This window comes from Bombina bombina, chromosome 9 (assembly GCF_027579735.1).
Source record: "Bombina bombina isolate aBomBom1 chromosome 9, aBomBom1.pri, whole genome shotgun sequence".
Taxonomy (NCBI): Eukaryota; Metazoa; Chordata; class Amphibia; order Anura; family Bombinatoridae; genus Bombina; species Bombina bombina.
Genome location: NC_069507.1, coordinates 86,620,974 through 86,644,179, shown reverse-complemented (window position 1 = coordinate 86,644,179; position 23,206 = coordinate 86,620,974).

Here is a 23,206-nt window from a genome sequence, read left to right as displayed (position 1 = left end):
AGAAGTTAAATCGGCAACCATTTTTATTTAAATCAAACCATTTCACACCATATTCGATGCAAAGATCAGCAAATGAACGATAACTTTGGTCCATGAATATTTGCATTTAAAGGGACATAATACTCATATGCTAAATCACTTGAAAATGATGCAGCATAACTGTAAAAAGCTGACAGGAAAATATCACCTGAGCATCTCTAAAACGCATCTGTAAAAAGGAAGATATTTTACCTCAAAATTTCCTCAGCTCTCCAGAGTAAGTGCTCTGTAAAGCAGCCAGTCAGCAGCTGAGGTCATGAACTATGATCTCATGAGATTTCATAGTAAACATCCTTAAACTGAATAGGAAAATAACATGAGTGTGCACAAGGCTCACTCCCTTGCAAGTCCCAGGATAGGCATACTGATTTGCTGCTTAAAGTCCTTTACAATGGGGTGTGAATACTTAGGACATTTTGAGGTAAAATATATCTTTCTTTTTTACATAGAGATGTTCAGGTGATATTTTCTAGTCAGCTTTCTACAGCTATGTAGCACCACTTTCAAGTGTTTCAACATTTGGGTATCATGGCCCTTTTAGAATCTGAAAATGAATGTCTCTCTGTGTAAAAGAACTATCTCTCTGTCTATTTATATAAGTATTGTTGTACCCATGAGTTATTGTATTTGAAAAACACCTGTCTAAATTTAATATGCAGTTACATTTTTAATTTTTATTTTCGTAAAGAAACACAAGTGTAGTTTTTACAATTAACTTTTGGAATATGGAATTATATAAAGTAGCGTGTAATTTTTCATTTAAAATGCCACTTTACAGTTTAAATTTATATTGGAACACATGTATGTATTGATATTTGTACATCAGAGGAAGATTGTCGGCTTAGGCCCAGAGGGAAAATGTAACACATACTGATGATTGTTCTGAACGTATGTTCTGTCACAACACTGTTATGTTTGCGCCTTTTAAGCCATTCGTAATTTGTCTCTAAAACCTATGAATTCTCATTGTATACATCACCTATAAACTGGCAACAAATTATTGCAGACATTGACACAAATATAGTCACAAACATATTTATTCATTAATAACATGGAAAAGTGGTGTGATAAATTCACATAAGAATTAGCTGTGAACAATTCTACGTAAATGATGATTTAGGGCAAGTTTGCTGACGCAAACAATCCATTTATATTAATAGAGTTGGTACATTGATAAATTCTATAAGTGGACTTTGAAACAGGAATACATGCGGATCAAAAGTTGACGCCTTGATAAATTGGGCTCATTGAGTCAACCCACGGGGGACAATTGCAAAATAGGAGGAGCATTCTCTTTGCTAAATCAGATGTCAGGTACATTGATGAACCTGTGCGTGGGCACCCTGTGTGTCTCAAATGGGCAGGGTAGGGTAGAAGGAGCTTGCAGACTGTTAACACAAGGACGTTGCTGAGTAAGAAGAAACCTCCGGTACACAAGTACCACAAAGCGTACCCAAAAGCCACGGGTCTGCAAAAAAAGAGAAAAGCTATGATTAAAGGGTGAATAATCCAGGGGTTGTTTTTAAATGACAGTCTTTCTCTTTTATCTTGTAAGTGCAGAATATATTGTGTCTGTGTGATTTGAAATAAACAACGCTGTGAGTCACAGGTGAGCTGTGTCTTTTCCTTTATGTTCTATAGAATACGATAGAGACCGCACACTGTTGGAGTCTAGCATACAAGGAGCTGCACTCAATGCAGTAAAATTACATAATTAACAAGTACATAATAAAACAACAATGCAATAACACTTACTCTGAATTGTAAATAAGCTATATATTTTTGTTATGGGTGTTATGTTTAGCTTATATGCAACTCTATGATTTATTTCTATTGCAAAAGGAAAATTACAGCTAAACACAAACACCGTAGAAATGTAAAAATAGCCCTGGTCTCAAATGGTCAACAAATGTAAAAGTGGTCTGGTCACGAAGGGGTTAAAGCATTTTATTATGACACTATGGCTTGTGTATAACTATGTTTATCCCCTGCAAAGAGCAGCAATGCATTACTAGGAGCTCACTGAACACATCTGGTGAGTCAATGACATACATGTAGCCACCAATCACCAGCTAGTCCCCAGTGATGCATTGCTGCTCCTGAGCCTACCTAGGTATGCTAGTGAACAAAGAATACCAACAGAATAAATTTAGTTTGATAACTGAAGTATATTGAAAAATCTTTTAAAATTGTGTTCTCCATCTGAACCATGAAAGGTTAATTTAAAATGCCATGTTCCTCGTTCAGAGTATTGGTATTTTGAGAGTGGACCTTCCTGTTTAGGCAGGATCTACTGAGTCGTTGTTTGTCTCTGGTTGAGAACTTCTCTTTCTGTATATATGTGTTTTATGAACCAACCTGGAGAAAGTCTCTCTAAGGGTGATTAGGCAAACCAGATGTGGACTCCCTGCCCAATGTGCCTACAGACATATGACTGCACTTCACTGATGAAGCCACAAAAGTATGAAACAATCATCTGGGTTTGCCATGTTCCTCATTCAAAGGAATATTGCCTTGTTGTTTGTGGTTTGACAGTCTTCTTTAGGCGGAATTAGACTGATATTTTTCAAGAACAAGCTAAGCCATTGTTGTTCCTGGATGAGTCCACTTCTTTCTGTGTGTCTGATAATTTTAAAATACTCAATAATGCTTCTCTAATACAGCTAGAAACATTTCTGTGATAAACATGCAATTTTAATTTGTTTCTCTTAGAAAGAGTACTTGTAATATGCAGATGACCTTCTGCTGATACATTTATAGGTCACATGCAAGCACATTTGTCTCTTAAGTATCCTGAGTGCTAATGATGTCATGTGACACATCACCTATTTATAACTCTGTACCAGAACCATTTTAAAACTCAAACATAGGCGACCACTGATTTTTACTATCTGCACCTGGGTCAACAGGATACAGGGGGTAATCAAGTCTACTCACCACAGTAATTATGATGAAAAGATGTCAGCAGAACATGACAAAAAACATTGTCTCTTTCCAGGCACTGGCCTAAGGTCAATCAGGTGACACTCTGGTATATCTTATAACAGGCATGTCATATTTGGTTTCAAAATAATCCTCATAATGCCACAAGAGGATTGCTTATATGGGTACATGCACTGGATAATATAAAACAAGTTATACGTTGTTCCTTAATTTCAGCCAAGGGTTCAGAGTTTTTGAGACCTGCCATAAAAAGGGGGTGATGGTTACTTTCCTGGCCCACTGTGAAAGGGGCCTGCCCAGAAATCTGATCTCAGAGAAAAGTTTATATAACTTTGATTTCAGCAATATAATTTTGTCTTTCACATAGGAAACTAAAGCAGCGTGTCTGACCATTTTCAATTCCATTTCCCTGGAAGCAGAGGCTATACTTCGGGTAAAGTTATAGGTTCTGCCTTTCATTTTTGAAAACTGTTTGCTGTGTGTAATTGTTGGTTATTTTTTATATATAAATGCACTTTGACTCTTTTTTTTGCTCACAATAAATGTTATTTTATTAGTGTTTGTGTTTGTCTAATATTTCAACCACATTACTGCAAGAGACTTGTGATAGTATTACTGTGCTTTATTTGATTCATTTTTGTTAAATTGTGTTTTGGGATTTCTAATCTTTTATTCTTGTTTTTTCCTTAAAATTCCCCATATAATAATCTTAGCTGGTGGCAGCAACAATAGTAATTGTGAGTAGTATTGAAGGGGAGTTTGGGCGTTTTCTCCAGGTCTAGTGCAGACTAGAGAGTGTTTGTTAACCCTTGCACCTACTGAACTAAGTCACAGGCTTGCCTGGAGTGGCTAGTCTGTGACAAACTGGTTAAGGTGGAACTGGTGACTGGTAAATAGTTAGTTACTCCTGTATCTCACAGAAGCATTTTTGCAAATAAACTATGCTATACATTTATTTTGATATGTACTGATAAACATTTTAAAAATTAATTCTTTGTACCTTTAAAATAAAAATGAGGGGGGGGAGCCGAGCCAGTAACGGAAATGGAAGCTTAGTCAGTTTGCTCCATGCAGATCAAGCCACAAAGGAGCATTTTTAGAGTGGTGAATAGCTACAGACCTCTCTTAAGCAAGGCGCAGGACACAGTGGTCCTCAGCAGACAACTATCAGACGGATTTGACAACGCTGAGAAGACACAATGTGCGCGCTGAATCACACTGAAGCCAGCTGTAGGGGAAACCAGCGCCATCTTGCCTAACCTCGTGGTGAGGTGCAAGAAGCTGCGACGGAACGAAGACCCGCTCTGCTAAAGCGGCAAGCACAAAGGTATGTGTAGCCAGCTTAAACACTCAAGGAAGATCGTTTTGTAGAGCAGAGCATTGAAAAGAGGAGGCAGACAATAACGGAGGCTAAGTGCAGTCGGCCTAATACAAATCTAGGGCTTGTGTGGGGATAAGCTGGGGGCTAATGGCTGGAAGGTGGACTGACGGCTCCTCATTGTTTGTACCATTTCCTCTACTATAGCCAAATGAACTGGGGGTCAGAGGAAGGGAAGGTGCTGTAGCCTAAGGCCGACTAAACATATATGAAAGCAAAACTCCAAAAGCAAATCTCAAGGAAAACCTCAAGACACAATAGCATCGCTTCGCAGTATATAAAGATAAAAACAAAGAACAGTCTTACTGATCTGTAGTCCCTCCGTATAAAGGAGCCGACAATAGTAATTAACTCCTCAGGGTGAAACAAAAGGGTCAATATGGATCCGTGAGACTCCCTCCGGTTGCAGCCACACTCTATTCCCGTGTGTTCCTCCTTTCCATGTTTTGTAACATATATGAAACCTGCGACCATCAAGATTGCAATTCCCCGGATATGTTACATACAGTATATCACATATTTAAAGGGACAGTCTACACCAGAATTGTTATTGTTTTAAAAGATAGATAATCCCTTGTTTACCCATTCCCTAGTTTTGCACAACCAACACAGTTATATTTATATATTTTTTACCTCTGTGATTATCTTGTATCTAAGCCTCTGCAGACTGCCCCTTTATTTCAGTTATTTTGACAGACTTGCAGTTTAGCCAATCAGTGATGGCTCCCAGGTAACTTCTTGTGCACGAGCACAGTGTTATCTATATGAAATACGTGAACTAACACCCTCTAGTGGTGAAAAACCTGTTAAAATGCATTCTTAAGAGGCGGCCTTTAAGGTCTAAGAAATTAGCATATGAACCTCCTAGGTTAAGCTTTCAACTAAGAATACCAAGAGAACAAAGAAAAATTGGTGATAAAAGTAAATTGGAAAATCGTTTAAAATTACATGCCCTATCTGAATCATGAAAGTTTTTTTTGGACTAGACTGTCCCTTTAATATAGAGGAGACGACCATATACATGTCAATAATGGGACAGATATAATACTGTTTTAAGATTGTCTGAAGCTGCACTGGGTGCCTAGAGGACACAAGCATTAATGGGAGAGTGAGAATATAGCTTGCACTAAATGTCAAGGAAGGAGAGGCCTAGAAAATATATGTGCACACCATTTCACATCTGCATGAAAAAAATTAACCCCTAGAAAAAACAGTGAATCTGTAGAAAAGGAAGGGCACTAATTAATCACTGCACCTCATATACAGTTGGTATACCGACAAGTGCTACAATATCAGCAAGAAAATTAAATAAGACCACGCAAGCAGGAAGAGCAGCGGCTGCTAGTATTTTTTTGTAAGTCCTCGAAAGGAGGAACTACTACAGATCCCCAGGAGGCAGACTTGGAGAAAGATGCAGAATTAGATTCTATGGATCAGAGCAGCCCAGGTGACCAGACTCCAGTCACTAAAGCTGATATAAAAAAAATCTAGTCTCTAAACAAGATATCAATGTCAATTTTGAAAAACTGTGGGGTAAAATGAATGCCATACAAACTACAGACACCAATAGCCTTGCAGAAATAAAGCAGGACATCCAAGAACTGGGCACTAGAGTATCCGCTCTGGAAGACACAGAAAACTTTACAGAAAAAAAGATGGATACCATTTCCCAACAAGTTGAAATACATCAGCAAGATATTGAAAGCCTAAATGATAAGCTAGAGGATCTAGAAAACCGTACAAGAAGATGTAATATTAGGCTCAAGGGAATTCCGAAATCTATCACACAGCCAGACTTGCAGAAATACTTAAAGCATCTCTTTCAGTCAATCACAGGCCACAACGAGGACAAGGCCTTCCAAATGGAGAGAGCACATCGTGCCCTTAGAGCTAAGCCAAAGGGGGACCATCCCCCGAGAGATGTTATAGTAAAAAATCTCGGGTTTCCAGAGAAAGAAGCCATTTTACAGGCTGCAAGAAAGAATCCAACTTTCAAGTTTCAAGGTTCGGTGATCCAGTTCTATCAGGACTTTTGCGAGAGAACCTTACAAAGACAGAATTCACTCAGACCTCTCACTCTCTTATTACGCAAAAACCAGGTGACCTATCGCTGGGGTTTCCCCTTTGCATTGCATATTCATCATGACAGCAAGGTTTTGACAATCAAGAATCGTCAAGATATACCGGAAATACGTTCTTACTGAAAATGGACCCCCCCCCGGAGCTGCCAGCAGATAATCTGGCTCCAGAGATGGATTCTATCCCGCAAAGAGATGACTCTCTTAGAAGATCCAAATGGACAAAGGTCAACAGAAAACCCCCGAAATAGAGGCTCTTGAGGGTCCACCATTCCATAGCCAATCTGAGGCTGCCTCTGGGACTAAGCGGAACTCACAGGACAGATGAGTATGCTAATCTAATCATTGTTCCTTTTGCCCCCCCAGAGATATCCAGTATGACTTCTCCAGTCTCAGACTTTGGGTCACCCTCTAGACGGGGACATTGATAAAAATCTGAGTGACAATCTAGAAAAGTATCTTTTGTTGTAACATGGGACAGTCACTTAGACGGTTAACTTTGACCAATGATAGTGAGGTAGAGCCTCCCCTAACACTGACTACCATTCAACTGCCATGTGTCATATGGACTGTCAGAGGTCAACAATTTACCTTTGTTATTAAACCAATTGTTTGATAAGTTAAACTGCACAACTATGTTAGGATTGTTAATTTTTTAATGCAAACGATTAATATTCAGGTACTATGCCTGAGGTTTTGTTTCCAGGTTTATAGAATGTTTATAGTTTTTTTTCCCATGAGTCCTTGTGAATTTACGGATAGAAAATTACAACATTGAAATACTGTACCTTCTAATCAAAGATGCGGGAAGTAGCGTAATGATGTGGGTTATGTACTTTAAAAATGTCACCTAGACTTACAATACTTTCTCATAACATGAGAGGCCTTAACACCAATGTGAAGCGCAAATTGGCAATTACCCAATATTTAAAGTTAATAGCCAAGATCATTTTTTTCCAGGAGACGCATTTCACCCAGTCCATGATACACCAAGTTCGGGCATAGGCAATTCCCCACCCACTTCCACTCTGTTACAGACCAAAAGAAGAGAGGAGTCTCGATACTCATACATTCATCCCTACATTTTGATATGGAAGAAATACTAAGAGACCCAGAGGGTAGATTCCTTATAGTTAGAGGTAGAATACAGGATACGAAAATCAACTTGTAAAATGTTTATGCACCTAATGATAAACAGCATTCGTTTTTTCAACAGGTTTCATATCACTTAACGCAATGGTCACAGACTAGGATTATACTTGCAGGTGACTTCAATGTAACCCTGACACCTCACTGCAACACGGATAGTGCTAAGATCTCGAAAAAATAGCATAGACAAAACTCGATAGCAAAATCCATAAGAAATTCTTTAGTTGCACATAACTTAATAGACTCTTGGGAAACACTGTATGGGGACACAAAGAAACATACCTTCTACTCACATGCACACAAAACCTACTCCAGGCTGGACTATGTACTAGTCAGTCAGATTTTGGTCCCAAACATTACCCACTCGTTCTTACACTCATGTGTTTGGTCAGACCGATGGTACAATTAGATATGTCAGGCATCATTAAATACCAGAGACAAAAATCATGGTCATTTGACCCAAGTATCCTACAAAATAAACAAATTCATAATACTGCAGTGAAGGCAATGACTGAATATTGGCAAATTAATGTAAACTCCACAACTAACCCAATTTGCTCCTGGGTGGCACATAAACTGTATATTAAGGGGATGCTAATAAAGGAAAAAGCGAGACTTACTAAAACTTACTAAAACTGCAAATAAGACAATAGACCATGTCCAACTAGAGATACATAAACTAGATGAATTACACAAACAAATGCTTTCTGACACTACTCTGAGGACATTACAAACCAAACATTACTGCCAAAAATTCTAAATGACTCAGCGATGAGAGCCATCCAGAAACTTAGAGCCAATTATTTTTTACTTTCCAATAAACCTGACAGATACCTTGCGAATAAACTAAGGGAAAGGACAAAAACACACTCTATCCCAAAATTACAAAAATCTGACGGAACCCAGACATCAAACCCACATGAAATTGCCGACACCTTTGCCACTTATTATGAGACATTATATGACGGCCAGAAAGTACAGTCTTTGTCGGTAATGGTGTGCGGTGATAACGCACAGTTTTTCCTCACCGCTCACCACAGACAACGCTGGTATTACAGGTCTTTATAAACCCAGCGTTAGCCGTAAAAAAGTAAGCATAGAGCAGAATTTATCTCCACATCTCACCTCAATACCAGCGCTGCTTACGGTAGCGGTAAGATGGAAAAACGTGCTTGTACACGATTTCCCCATAGGAATCAATGGGGCTGATTCGGCTGAAAAAAAGTCTAACACCTGCAAAAAAGCAGCATTCAGCTCCTAAAGCAGCCCCATTTATTCCTATGGGGAAAGACTTTTTATGTCTACAACTAACACCCTAACATGAACCCCGAGTCTAAACACCCCTGATCTTACACTTATTAACCCATAATCTGCCGCCCTCGACATCACCGCACCTACATTATATTATTAACCCCTAATCTGCTGCTCCGGGCACTGCCGCCACCTGCATTATACTTATGAACCCCTAATCTGTTGCCCCCAACATCGCTGACACCTACATTATAGTTATTAACCCCTATTCGGCCTTCCCCAATGTCGTTGCAACCTACCTACAATTATTAACCCCTAATCTGCCGCCCCCAATGTCGCCACCACTATAATAAAGTTATTAACCCCTAAACCTAAGTCTAACCCTAACCCTAACCCCCCTAACTTAAATATAATTTAAATAAATCTAAATAAAAATATTATTATTAAATAAATCATTCCTATTTAAAACTAAATACTTACCGATAAAATAAACCCTAAGATAGCTACAATATAACTAATAGTAACATTGTATCTATCTTAGGGTTTATTTTTATTTTACAGGCAAGTTTGTATTTATTTTAACTAGGTACAATAGTTATTAAATAGTTATTAACTATTTAATAACTTCCTAGTTAAAATAAATACAAATATACCTGTAAAATAAATCCTAACCTAAGTTACAATTACACCTAACACTACACTATCATTAAATAAATTACCTAAATTAACTACAATTAATTACAATTAAATTAAATAAACTAAATTACAAAAAAAAACCACTAAATTACAGAAAAAAATAAAATAATTACAATTTTTTAAAACTAATTACACCTTATCTAATCCCCCTAATAAAATAAAAAAAGCCCCCCAAAATAATAAAAATTCCTACCCTATACTAAATTACAAATAGCCTTTAAAAGGGCTTTTTGCGGGGCATTGCCCCAAAGTAATCAGCTCTATTACCTGTAAAAAAAAAGACAATACCCCCCCAACATTACAACCCACCACCCAAACACCCAACCCTACTCTAAAACCCACCCAATCCCCCCTTAATAAAACCTAACACTACCCCCCTTGAAGATCACCCTACCTTGAGACGTCCAAGATGACCAGAAGTGGTCCTCCAGACGGTCCGAAGTCTTCATCCTATCCAGGCAGAAGAAGTCCTCCAGACGAGCAGAAGTCTTCATCCAGGCAGCATCTTCTATCTTCATCCATCCGGAGCGGAGCGGGTCCATCTTCAAGACATCCGACACGGAGCATCCTCTTCTTCCAACGACTAACACTAAATGACGGTACCTTTAAGTGACGTCATCCAAGATGGCGTCCCTTCAATTCCGATTGGCTGATAGAATTCTATCAGCCAATCGGAATTAAGGTAGAAAAAAATACTATTGGCTGATGCAATCAGCCAATAGGATTGAAGTTCAATCCTATTGGCTGATCCAATCAGCCAATAGGATTGAGCTCGCATTCTATTGGCTTATTGGATCAGCCAATAGGATTGAACTTCAATCCTATTGGCTGATTGCATCAGCCAATAGGATTTTTTCTACCTTAATTCTGATTGGCTGATAGAATTCTATCAGCCAATCGGAATTGAAGGGACGCCATCTTGGTGCCGTCATTTAGTGTTAGTCGTCGGAAGAAGAGGATGCTTCACGTTGGATGTCTTGAAGATGGACCCGCTCCGCTCCGATAGAAGATGCCGTCTGGATGAAGACTTCTGCCCGTTCTGCCCGACTGCGCGGATAGGATGAAGACTTCGGACTGTTCTGCCCGGTTGGGTGAAGACGTCTCAAGGTAGGGTGATCTTCAAGGGGGTAGTGTTAGGTTTTATTAAGGGGGGATTGGGTGGGTTTTAGAGTATGGTTGGGTGTGTGGGTGGTGGGTTGTAATGTTGGGGGGTATTGTCTTTTTTTTTTACAGGTAATAGAGCTGATTACTTTGGGGTAATGCCCAGCAAAAAGCCCTTTTAAGGGCTATTTGTAATTTAGTATAGGGTAGGCATTTTTATTATTTTGGGGGGCTTTTTTATTTTAATAGGGGGATTAGAATTGGTGTAATTAGTTTTAAAAAATTGTAATTATTTAATTTTTTCTTTAATTTAGTGTTTGTTTTTTTTCGTAATTTAGTTTATTTAATTTAATTGTAATTAATTGTAGTTAATTTAGGTAATTTATTTAATGATAGTGTAGTGTTCGGTGTAATTGTAACTTAGGTTAGGATTTATTTTACAGGTATTTTTTTATTTATCTTAACTAGGAAGTTATTAAATAGTTAATAACTATTTAATAACTATTGTACCTAGTTAAAATAAATACAAACTTGCCTGTAAAATAAAAATAAACCCTAAGATAGATACAATATAACTATTAGTTATATTGTAGCTATCTTAGGGTTTATTTTATCGGTAAGTATTTAGTTTTAAATAGGAATAATTTAGTTAATTGTAGTAATTTTATTTAGATTATTTTAAATTATATTTAAATTAGGGGGTGTTAGGTTTAGGGTTAGACTTAGGTTTAGGGGGTAATACATTTAATATAGTTGCGGCGACGTTGGGGTCGGCAGATTAGGGGTTAATAAATGTAGGCAGGTGTCGGCGATGTTAGGGACGGCAGATTAGGGGTTAATAAAATGTAACTAATGTTTGCGAGGCAGGAGTGCGGCGGTTTAGGGGTTAATATATTTATTGAAGTGGTGGCAATGTCCGGTCGGCAGATTACGGGTTAAAAAATTTATTTAAGTGTTTGCGATGTGGGGGGGGGGGGGCTCGGTTTTAGTGTTAGTGTACTTTTTATCACTTTAGTTAAGAGTTTTATGTTACAGCGTTAACCCATAAAACTCTTAACTACTGACTTTTAAATGCGAGAGGGTGTACCGCTCACTTTTTCCAAGACTCGTAATACCGGCATTAGGCAAATCCCATTAAAAAGATAAGATACGCAATTTACGTAAGTGGATTTGCGGTATGCTCGAGTCACGGAAGAAAAGTGAGCGGTACACCTGTACCTGCCAGACTCGTAATACCAGCGGGCATTAAAAAGCAGCATTGGGACCTCTTAACGCTGCTTTTTAAGGCTAACGCAAGACTCGTAATTTAGGCGAGAGAGAATACAAAACCTTATGACACAATTCTTACTGAGAGCCAGTCTTAAAGTTATTGACCCTGTGGATAATGACATCTTAAACGCTGAGGTCACTACACAGGACATTTTGGGGGTGCTTAAAGACTTGAAATCAGGAAAGGCAGCCGGTCCAGATAGCCTTCCCAGTGAGTATTACAACATGTTTAAAAATATATTGGTTCCACATCATAGAAAATTTTGTAATGACATGATGAGGGGGGAAGAAATCCCTCCAGACCTTCTCAGAGCCAAAATTATTGTTATACCCAAACAGGGGAAAAACCCACTGCTATGCAAGAGTTATAGACCAATCTCGCTGATCAACCAAGATATTAAAATCCTGATGAAGATACTGGCCAATAGACTTAAAAGAATACTATCATATCTAATACATCCAGACCAAGTCGGCTTCATTCAGGGTAGGGAAGCCCCAGACAACATACGTAAAACAATAGATCTGATGGAATACCTAAAACAGACAGGAACGTCTTCTCTACTCCTAGTATTGGCATTGACAGAATTGACTGGACATATATGCTCTAAGTCTTGGCAAAATTGGGATTTCAGGGTCTATTCATCAGTGCAATTAGGGTCTCTATTCACACCCATCAGCAACAATAAGCGTGGCAGGCTTCCAATCTAAATCAACAGATATCAAGAATGGGACGAGACAAGGGTGCCCTTTGAGGCAGATCTGTGGGGACTGGAAAACCCAGATGACTTTTTGTGGGACCCAGGGGGTGGATTAAGACAGAGTTCCTTTCAACTACCCACTACCCTAGACATGACATCAACGTGGAAGGAGATTACTAGGCTCCCTGACCTGATGCCTATCAAAACCTGGATAAGACCGATTAGACACCTCCTGCCAAAGGAACTACACAGACAGGTAAGTAAGTGGCCCAACAGAGGACTCTATAGAGTTGCTGACTTTCTAGTTAAAAACCGTATAATTTCTTATACTTAACTGCAAGAAAGACTACAACCGCAAAGACTGCATTGGTACATATATCTACAGATCTCCTCAGCACTAGGTAAATACGAGGTGACGGGTGGGAGGAACCCATATATGATACTGGAATGCATCTGTATAAATATGGCTAGAGGGAAGCAGGTAATCTCCAATTTATACCTAACATTTCAAGATAATATACAGGGAGTGCAGAATTATTAGGCAAATTAGTATTTTGACCACATCATCCTCTTTATGCATGTTGTCTTACTCCAAGATGTATAGGCTCGAAAGCCTACTACCAATTAAGCATATTAGGTGATGTGCATCTCTGTAATGAGAAGGGGTGTGGTCTAATGACATCAACACCCTATATCAGGTGTGCATAATTATTAGGCAACTTCCTTTCCTTTGGCAAAATGGGTCAAAAGAAGGACTTATCAGGCTCAGAAAAGTAAAAAAAAGTGAGATATCTTGCAGAGGGATGCAGCACTCTTAAAATTGCAAAGCTTCTGAAGCGTGATCATCGAACAATCAAGCGTTTCATTCAAAATAGTCAACAGGGTCGCAAGAAGCGTGTGGAAAAACCAAGGCGCAAAATAACTGCCCATGAACTGAGAAAAGTCAAGCGTGCAGCTGCCAAGATGCCACTTGCCACCAGTTTGGCCATATTTCAGAGCTGCAACATCACTGGAGTGCCCAAAAGCACAAGGTGTGCATATGATTTTCAACAAAGGACATCAAAAGAATGAAGAAAATTAGATATTAGATGTAAATTGGAAAGTTGTTTAAATTTGCATATGGGTTTCATATGGGTTTCATGTCCCTTTAAATGGTGTCTTGGAAAACTGGTCAACTTAGTAAACATCTGATTTTAGTCTAAAAGAATTGTAACAGAAACTCTTGCCAGATAACACAATGCTTGCTCTGATTATGAGATCTAGAAATCCATGCCCATTAAAATATGTTTAAAACATACTTTTTACTTTAATGGTGCAAATTATGCTTATAGATTCTTTCATTACATAAGGGATGAGAGAGTCAGAGGGGGAGGAAGAGAGACAGAGAGAGAAAGAGACCATGGGGAGAACAACACATAAGGAGAGAGATGGATAGATAGAGAGACACACACACACACACGGGGGGGGAACACTGCATTTTAAAGTAATAAAACAGCAGAGCTACAGAGAGTTCAGAAAGTAAGACTATACATTAGTACCTCAGAGACATGGCCAAGGTAAGAAAGGCTGAAAGACGACCACCACTGAACAAGACACACAAGCTGAAACGTCAAGACTGGGCCAAGAAATATCTCAAGACTGATTTTTCTAAGGTTTTATGGACTGATGAAATGAGAGTGAGTCTTGATGGGCCAGATGGATGGGCCCGTGGCTGGATTGGTAAAGGGCAGAGAGCTCCAGTCCGACTCAGACGCCAGCAAGGTGGAGGTGGAGTACTGGTTTGGGCTGGTATCATCAAAGATGAGCTTGTGGGGCCTTTTCGGGTTGAGGATGGAGTCAAGCTCAACTCCCAGTCCTACTGCCAGTTTCTGGAAGACACCTTCTTCAAGCAGTGGTACAGGAAGAAGTCTGCATCCTTCAAGAAAAACATGATTTTCATGCAGGACAACGCTCCATCAGACGCGTCCAAGTACTCCACAGCGTGGCTGGCAAGAATGGGTATAAAAGAAGAAAATCTAATGACATGGCCTCCTTGTTCACCTGATCTGAACCCCATTGAGAACCTGTGGTCCATCATCAAATGTGAGATTTACAAGGAGGGAAAACAGTACACCTCTCTGAACAGTGTCTGGGAGGCTGTGGTTGCTGCTGCATGCAATGTTGATGGTGAACAGATCAAAACACTGACAGAATCCATGGATGGCAGGCTTTTGAGTGTCCTTGCAAAGAAAGGTGGCTATATTGGTCACTGATTTGTTTTTGTTTTGTTTTTGAATTTCAGAAATGTATATTTGTGAATGTTGAGATGTTATATTGGTTTCACTGGTAAAAATAAATAATTGAAATGGGTATATATTTGTTTTTTGTTAAGTTGCCTAATAATTATGCACAGTAATAGTCACCTGCACACACAGATATCCCCCTAAAATAGCTATAACTAAAAACAAACTAAAAACTACTTCCAAAACTATTCAACTTTGATATTAATGAGTTTTTTGGGTTCATTGAGAACATGGTTGTTGTTCAATAATAAAATTAATCCTCAAAAATACAACTTGCCTAATAATTCTGCACTCCCTGTATATAACACTAAAACCAATATGCTCATAAAATGGGAAGAAGACATAGGAACCTCTCTTCCTAAAAATGAGTGGGATCAAATTCCATACGATTCATGTAGGGGTTTAATAAGTGAAGACCTTAGGGAGAATAGCGTAAAAACAGCTTACAGATGGTATCTGATGCCCTTAAGGACGGCTCACTTTTTGTCCACAGGAGCTGACGTGTTACAGAGGTTGCCGCGAATATGGCTCCTATAAGCACATTTGGTGGGAGTGTACTAACATTAAGGATATATGGAATAATTTAAACAATCTATTAAGCCAGATACTAGAGGAGTGAGTAACTCTTTCTATTTCCCAGGCACTCTTGAACCAGGGACTCCCACATCTAAACCCAACAATAAATAAATTTGATAAAATACTTTGCACAGCCACAAGAATGTGCATAGCCAGACATTGGAAGGCAGGCCCTCCTGCTTGGCAAGAGGTGTTAGACAAGATTCAATATATATATAGCATGTCAGAGAGGATGGCTTGGATTCAGGGTGAAACTGATACATTTCAAAAAGTTTGGTTCTACTGAATCATGTTTCAATCTCCATAGGCAATTACAGTAGACAAGGGAAGTAGAAGATCCAGGGCGTATATTTTCCTCTTATATCCAAATCAGTGAATAAAAGCATTGTATAGAATAGAATCAGGGACCTGACTAACTAGTTAATTGGTAGGTTGAGTGATCAACTTATGGATTAACTGTCAATTAGATTCTTTTTTTTTTTTTTTAATGCTGGTGGACCACATATGAATAGTCGTTCAGTTAAAATGTTAATTTGTTTTATTATTTATTTACTTTAAAAATGTTAATTGTTCCTGTAACGTGTAAGAGAATCGTGTACCTGGGTTAAATCTATAAGAATTTAGCATGGCACTGGGGCGCTGTATCATGGGTTATGGCTCCTAGACCATGAAAAAGACATTGGATATACTGTATGTTAATTTGGAACCTTCATCACAGGTGGGACGATGAAGATATGACCAACTGTTATATTCACAGTTAATGTTGACTTGTTAATATGTTTGGTGCGTAACATTTGTAACTTGGTTATGTGACATATATAATGTACCTTATGTATTCCTTTTCATATGTTACTTTGGAACATAATAAAAATAATTTCAACATAAAATAAAAATGAGAAAGCATAAGAAATGTAATGTTTCTATAGATGAAACATTTAAACTTTTAAATTCCACATTAAAAATCTACAGAAAAGAGAATAGAAAACGATTTTATACACCCGCATAAGGCTACAAATCCATTAATTCATTAAGAAACTCATATATTTTCTTGACATCAAAAGACCTTGTGCAGCTATTCATCATCAGAACGAATTACCTTTATTGCATGTATTCTAAGCATGTCCTAGAACTGTATATATAGAACTATTTATATTATATTCAACCTTAACCTTCAGCTGTCAGATGAAAAGTGTTAATGTGAAATGAAAGATTTATATGCTATGAGTTATCATTAAAGCAACACGTGTCCCTGAAGAGGAAGGTCCAAAAAACGAGATTATGCTTTTATTCTGATAATATATTTATTAGTTATTTTCTACAATAAGTAAAAGTATATTTGTGTTGTTTGTTAAACACATGTAAAAAGTCTTAGATGCAATAGAGAACTATTAGTTAAAAATACCAACTTAAAAACACAGCAAAAATCTAATATGGCATAAACAGCCTGACGTCTGAACTTTTAAACATGCTCAAAGGGGCATGAAACACAATATTTAACTTCTGTGATTCAGACTGAGGGGCCCATTTATCAAGCTCCGGATGGAGCTAGAGGGCCTGTGTTTCTGGCGCGCCTGCAGGCGCGCCAGAAACAGCAGTTATGAAGACCGCTGCTCCATAACCTGTCAGCCTGCTCTGAGCAGGCGGACAGACATCGCCGCAATTCAACCCAATCAAGTACGATTGGGTTGATTGACACCCCCTGCTGGCGGCCAATTGGCCGCGAGTCAGCAGGGGGCGGCGTTGCACCAGCAGTTCACAAGAGCTGCTGGTGCAATGCTGAATACGGAGAGCGTATTGCTCTCCGCATTCAGCGATGTCTGTCGGATCAGGTCCGACAGACCTTTGATAAATAGGGGCCAGAGCATTCAATTCCAATTTACTAATATTATTTAATTTCCTTCCTTCCCATGGTATTCTTTCTTAAACAGCATACCTAGGTAGGTAACATACACTGCTGCCATATTGTGCTTTGGCAAATGTATAGCATTGTTATACGCATTCTTGAAAAGCTGCTTTTCAAAAAAAAGGATAGCAGGAAAACAAAGTCAGTTTGATGATCTAAGTAAATTGGATTTTTTTTTAAATTCTGAAAAATTGCTTTTCATATACCTTTAACTGCTGCTTTTTCATATGCATGATATAAACATGTTGAGCACTGACATGTGCAATTATTAAATTCATATAATTTTGAGCAATTTTATAATTAACATGTATAAATGTCCAAATTCTTATTTATAAATCAACATTCTACTGATAGTATCTAATTGTCACAGTTCAAAACATTGAGATATATTTATAACATTTTATGAAATAAAAAGAAAATTATTATTTTTATTAATATGTGAACTGACCCTACTCAAAATCTTTAAAGGACAGTGTTGTGTATAATTATTTTCCCTTAGTGTGTTTCCAATGACCGCTGCAGAGTATAAAATGTATGAGAAATTTCTTCTTTATGTTTATTTTTGCATTTAAAATAGTTGCTTTATTTTTTTTTATTATTTTAAAAGTTTATTGAAAAATATGCATTAACAGACAAATGAGAAATAAAATCAAACAGCAAGATGGATATAACACAGTTACATTAGTTAGTACTGTAAATGGCAGCGTATAAGTCCTGATTTCTTGATGTTCTCAAGATCAAAGTTCAGTTCAGGGGATCTTGAGTCGTGAATCCATGTTTATAGGAGAACTCAGACTTTAATTTTATTTAAGGCTGGCTATTAGCACTGCTAAAGTCCAATGACAATAAACTGTGGATGTTATTTGCCTATAGATACTATGTTACACACTAATATAAATATTATATTAATACAGTTGACTTACAGTTATGAAACAATTAACTAAATTGACCGATCTCTGTGACGTTCCTATATATGGGGGTTATATGGAAATAGTACATGGTGTATGGTATTACCTGTTGGGTTCTAACCCTCCAGAAGAGTGAGCTCCTAACTAGTTCATTGTAACCCATGGGTAAGTGTAAAATACATTTTAGGTATGTGGGGACTGGAAAGGGGGATCTAAGGTGGGACGAGGTTTGCATGGGGGGGGGAGAGTAGAAAAAAAATATTAGGGGGGTGGTGAGTAAGTGTATTCATTAATGACTTTGTAATTTTGTGGTGTGAAGGCAACTAGCCCTCACTAGTATTTTGAAGGTTAAACCAGGATTCCCATATGGCCCAATATGTGTCTTCTTTGTTTAGGCTTTGATAGAAATCCCTATCCATAATAGCAAAGTAGTTCATTAAATCAATAACTAGAGAGAAGTCAGGGGGAGCAGGCTGTTTCCAGCTCCTTGCTAAACATATTTTTGTTGATGCGAAAATGAAGTTTATCAATCGCGTGAGTGATTTTGGCATTTTGTCAGGCATAATATTTAGAGGAGCAGTTTAAGTTGGAGGTGGACACCTAGGTCTTTACCTAATTGAAAGATCTTTTCCCATAATGGGAGTAAACTAGGGCATGACCACCATATGTGTAGATCTGACCCCTTCTCTCCACACCCTCACCAACAAAGAGGGGATTGGGCAGGGAAAAAGTAGAAAGTCTAAGGCCCCAATTTATCAAAGGTCTTGCGGACCTGATCTGACACTGAGGATCAGGTCCGCAAGACCTTGCTAAATGCGGAGAGCAATATGCTCTCCGCATTTAACATTGCACCAGCAGCTCACAAGAGCTGCTGGTGCAACGCCGCCCCCTGCAGACTTGCGGCCAATCGGCCGCCAGCAGGGAGGTGTCAATCAACCTGCTCTGAGCAGGCAGACAGGATTATGGAGCAGCGGTCTTTAGACCGCTGCTTCATAAGTTGTGTTTCTGGTGAGTCTGAAGACTCGCCAGAAACACGGCCCTTCAAGCTCCATATGGAGCTTGATAAATGGGCCTGTAAGAGGGGTGTAGTGACATCTTAAGAGAACCTTCATGTAAAGTTCTATGGAATTAGCACAATGTAACATCTTTTTTGTGAAGGTTATGGCCTTGTTGAGCATAATACCCGGAATGGACACATTACAATCCTGTGAAATTGACCCGGTGGAGGTAAAATATCTCCAGAGTATAGTTGGGAAACCTTGGTGAGATCCCATGATCTCCACTGAGCGTTATGGTAGTCTGGGAGGCCTAACAAGAGGCCTTAAATTGAATGACTCAGAGAAGGATGTGGGGCTTTCTCAGAATAGTGTCTATAAGCCTTCCAGGCTTCTAGGTTTTCAAGAGCAAACCTAGGCTTCTTGTGGCAAATGCCCAGTCCCTGGAGTCTATAAGGGGGAATCCATAGCAGGTCACTCAGCTCCAGCCCCAGTGGCAGTGCACCTCTTTCCATCTTTGTGGCTCTCCTGATTTCGCACAGGCAAGGACATGGTTCAGATGTGCGGCTTCATAGTAGGCATGTATGTTAGGGAAAGATACTCCACCTTGATGAAAGCGTCTTTGCAAGATTTTGCCTGCGATTCTAGGCCTGCCTTCTTGCCAGACATATTGAGAAAACATGGCCTGTATACTATTAAGAGTGGCTGTTGGGAGGTTGATGGGTAAGCAGCGGAAATAATATAAAATTTTGGGTAGTATGGTCATTTTCAAAGAAGCTATGCGACCTAGCCAGGAAACTTCTCGGAGGGACCAGGATCTCAAAAGAGAGCTTATTTCTTGGGGTAGGAGATTATAGTTCTGATGTCTAACAGATTTGAGATCTGGGCCCACCATAATCCACAGATGTTTTATGGTATCTAAGGACCAGTAGAAATCATAGGAAGATTGTAGGATTTCAAGTTCAAACTTGGGAATGCCAAGAGGGAGGGCCTCCATTTTGGCTAAATTAATCTTAAAGTGGCTTAACTGACTAAATGTTTTTATTAGTTAAAAACCAGCTGGGAGTAAACCTAATGGGTGAGATAAAAACAAAGTAATATCGTCTGCAAAGAGGGCAATTTTCTGCCCATTCTTGCTCACCTGGATTCCATGAACGAGTTTAGATTCTCTAATGACTTGTGCTAAAGGTTTGATAGCAAGTGTGAAGATCAAGGGGCGAGAGAGGACACCCTTGTCTAGTGCCATTGGAAATTTGGAATTCTCACAAAGAGAATCCTAGGCCCTTAACTCTTGCAGTAGGCGAAGAGTAGAGGGCCTGAATTGCAGTCACCAGCTCAGGTGGGAATCGAAACTGTCAGAGGACCTCCCAGATATATGTCCACCTGACCCTGTCAAACGCTTTTTCAGCATCCAGCAACAGGGCCAAGGTGGGGAGTCTAAGCCTGCACGCTTCCCCTAGGATATTTAACACTCTTCTCATTATGTCAGGTCCTTCCCTACCTTGTGTGAATCCCACCTGGTCAGGGTGGATCAGTTTGAGGAGTACAAGGCGGAGGCGATTAGCCCAAAGCTTGGCGTATATTTTAAAATTCAAATTAATTAAGGATATTGGGCGGTAACTACCACAAAGCGTCAAATCCTTTCCTGATTTGGGGATAGTGAGGATGGTGCCTGGAGGAATTCTTTTCGGAATGTACCACTTTCTCTTGTTTCAGCAAATTGGTCTAAGAGTACCGGATTAAGAAGCAAATGGAAACTTTTATAAAAGAGCACTGTAAATCCATCAGGGCCTGGTGCCTTATTATTTTGCATGTCGTTGAATACAGTCGACAGTTCTTCTCTTGTGAAAGGGGAGAGAAGCTTCTCTTTAGCTGTATCATCAAGCGAGGGAAGGTTAAGTTTCTCAAGAAATGTGGAGATGGCTTGGGTTAAGGAAATCTGGGCATTTTCAGAAGATCTCAGGTTATAAATCTCGGAATAATATTTGACAAAGGCTTTGCCTATATATTTTGGGGAGGTAAGGGTCGTGCGGTTAGATTTGATTGCCAAGATTCTAGAGGCTGCTGTATGGCCTCTGAGTTTATTGGTTAGGATTGTCAAAGCTTTATTTCTCTGATAATAGAGAAGTGTCTTGAAGAGGTTTTGGGCTGTCTGGATCCTCTTGAGTTCTTTATCTTTGATTTTAGTTTCCTAATTTCCTCAGCTAATTCAGGGCATGGGTTTTGCTTATTTGAAGACTCTTTCACTCTTAGAGGGGAGACCAGGAGACCTAAGGGAGCATTTCTCTGAGATTTTAGTTGGGCCTGTCTCCTTATGCAGATCCCCCAAAGATTAGCTTTCAAGGCCGCCCACCGGACCTGGTGTGAGATCTGGGGGTATTTGTTGTGAAGAAGAAAATAGGATATGGAAGAATTCTGAATTCTGGATCTGCCCACTATGAACATGGCAAACGCCAAGTTGGATGGGTGGATTTTTCTATGTTAGTGAATATAGTGAACACCACTACATCATGGTCTGACCATGAGCAAGAACGAATTTGAGCTTTGCTGACCTTGTTTAAAGTCCAAGAATCAATCCAAAAATCAAATTTATGCTTACCTGATAAATTTCTTTCTTTCCGGGCATGGAGAGTCCACAACGTCATTCCAATTACTAGTGGGATATTCAACTCCTGGCCAGCAGGAGGAGGCAAAGAGCACCCCAGCAAAGCTGTTAAGTGTAACTTCCCTTACCCATAATCCCCAGTCATTCAGCCTAAGGAAAATGGAAAAAGAAGAAACACAAAGGTATATGAGGTTTCCTCAAAAAACTGCCGAATTATCATTTAAAAAGAGGGCGGGGTCATGAACTCTCCATGCCCGGAAAGAAAGAAATTTATCAGGAAGCATAAATTTGGTTTTCTTTCCTATGGCATGGAGAGCCCACGACACGTAATTCCAAATACTAGTGGGAATCAATGCCCAAGCTAGAGGACACAGAATGAAAAGGGAGGGAGAGCAAGTTAGGAGGACCTAAACAGAAGGCACCACTGCTTCAAGAACCTTTCTCCCAAAATAGGTCTCAGCCGAGGCAAAAGTATCAAATGTGTAGAATTTGGAAAAAAGTATGCAAAGAGGACCATGTTGCCTGATTAATGTTTTGATCCGACACAACCTTAGGGGGAAAACCAAATTTAGTACGAAGGACCTCCAAGATAACAATATTATATCAACAACATGCATCAGCTCAAATGGAGTCTGCTGCAAAACTTTAAGAACAAGATTAAGGCTCCAAGGAGGAGCAACAGGTTTAAACACAGGCTGATCCTGACCAAGACCTGAACAAAAGCATGGACATCAGGCAAATCATCCAGACTTTTGTGCAACAAAAAGACAATGCAGAAATCTGAACCTTCAGAGTACTGTCTGACAAACCTTCCTCCAGGCCATCCTGACGAAAATATAAAATGTGGGGAATCCTCACCCGGCTCCAGGAGAAACCCTTAGATTCGCACCAAAATAGGTATTTACACCATACCTTATGGTAAATCATTCCAGTAACAGGTTTACGAGCCTGAAGCATAATATCAATGAGCGCTTCAGAAAAACCACGTCTAGACAGAACTTGGCGTTCAATCTCCAAGCAGTCAGCTTCAGAGAAACCAGGTTTGGATGGATAAATTGACCCTGAAGTAGAAGGTCCTTCCTCAGAGGTAAGCTCCAAGGTGGAAGAAATGACATCCTCACCAGGTCCGCGAACCAGATCCTGGGAGGTCATGCAGAAGCTATTTGAATTACAGATGCTCTCTCCTGTTTGATAGGAGCAAATGGAGGAAACAGGTATGCCAGAGAGAAGATCCAAGGAACCGCTAGAGCGTCTATCAGAGCAGCCTGAGAATCTCTTGACCTTGAACCGTACTTTGGAAGCTTGACGTTTTGACAAGACGCCATCAGATCCAAC